Source organism: Suricata suricatta, chromosome 2 (genome assembly GCF_006229205.1).
Source record: "Suricata suricatta isolate VVHF042 chromosome 2, meerkat_22Aug2017_6uvM2_HiC, whole genome shotgun sequence".
Classification (NCBI taxonomy): domain Eukaryota; kingdom Metazoa; phylum Chordata; class Mammalia; order Carnivora; family Herpestidae; genus Suricata; species Suricata suricatta.
The window spans coordinates 132,169,332-132,170,868 of record NC_043701.1 but is presented as its reverse complement, the minus strand read 5'-3'; the positions used below and the strand labels follow the sequence as shown (position 1 = coordinate 132,170,868).

Here is a 1,537-nt window from a genome sequence, read left to right as displayed (position 1 = left end):
GTGTGCGTCCCCAGCCACCTTTGGAAAAGAGTTCAGTGTCCAACCACAGCTCCTCTGGGAAGCCATTAGATGCGGTGACTCATGATGTTGTCTCATAAACTCTCCTCCTGCCTTCCTCTGGGACGGCATGTGGCCTGTTTCAGGGGATGGAGAATCTTTGGGGAGTCTTCTGTCACATCCAGAGCTCAGCCGCTAGCCTGGAGACCCACCCAACACTTGGGATCCAGAGGCTAGAGACGCTCAAGGGCCAATGAGCTGGCATGACCGGGGCTGGTGGGGTTGGAGGCGGAGACACAGCAAACTTCAGGTGCACAGTGAGAGGAGGAGGTGACTCCCCTTGGCTGAAGTGTTCCAGGGCGTCCAGTTGCACCCAAACATCTTTATATTAATATGGAAGATGTCAGACATGCACAAGAGAGAACATTATAGTGAGCGTACACAAGAATATATAGCTTGGTGAACTATTACAAGGGAGGAGAGTATAAAGAAATCCCATGTGCACATTCTCCACCTTTGATGATGGGCAACTCAAAGCTAATCTTGTTTCACGCATACCCCCACCTCTCTTTGGAATATCCATCACTTCCTTTCATCCAAAAACATTTCCAGTTTGTATTGCTAAAAAATAGGACTAAAAGCAAAATGTACATAATGACAGTATCATTATGATACCAAACAAATTGATAGTTCTGTCCTAATATTATCAATTACCCAGCATCCAGTACTCAAATTCCCTGTGACATAATTTTTTAAACTTTGTTTATTGCAATCTCTACACCCAACATGGGGCTCGAACTCATGACCCTGAGATGAAGAGTTGCACACTCTTCTGACTGAGCCCACTAGGCACCCCTGTTATGTAATTTTTTTAGATAATTGGTTTGCTCGAGTGAGGAACCAAACAAGATTTCTGTTTCTATGGGCAAAATACACGAATACACGCTTCTCCAAAGAAGACATCCAGATGGCCAACCAACACATGAAAAAATGCTCAACATCACTCATCATCAGGGAAATATAAATCAAAACCACAATGAGATACCACCTCACACCTGTCAGAATGGCTAACATTAACAACTCAGGCAACAACAGATGTTGGCAAGGATGTGGAGAAAGAAGATCTCTTTTGCACTGTGGTGGGAATGCGAACTGGTGCAGCCACTCTGGAAAACAGTATGGAGGTTCCTCAAAACATTAAAAATAGAACCACCCTATGACCCAGCAATTGCACTACTAGGTATTTATCCAAGGGATACAGGTATGCTTTTCGAAGGTGCACATGCACCCCAACATTTATAACTGCACTATCGACAATAGCCGAAGTATGGAAAGAGCCCAAATGTCCATTGACGGATGAATGGATAAAGAAGATGTGGTGTATATACACAATGGAGTATTACTTGGCAATCAAAAAGAATGAAATCTTGCCATTTGCGACTACATGGATGAGACTAGAGGGTATTGTTCTAAATGAAATTAGAGAAAGACAAATATCACATGATGTCACTCATATGAGGACTTTAAGATACAAAACACA

General features: G+C 43.2%; 1 protein-coding gene across 1 annotated transcript in view; it reads left to right on the top strand.

Annotated features, from left to right (window-relative positions):
- NPFFR1 (neuropeptide FF receptor 1) overlaps positions 1-1,537 on the top strand; it is a 12,033-nt gene that overhangs the window by 4,690 nt on the left and 5,806 nt on the right. The window lies entirely within an intron of this gene.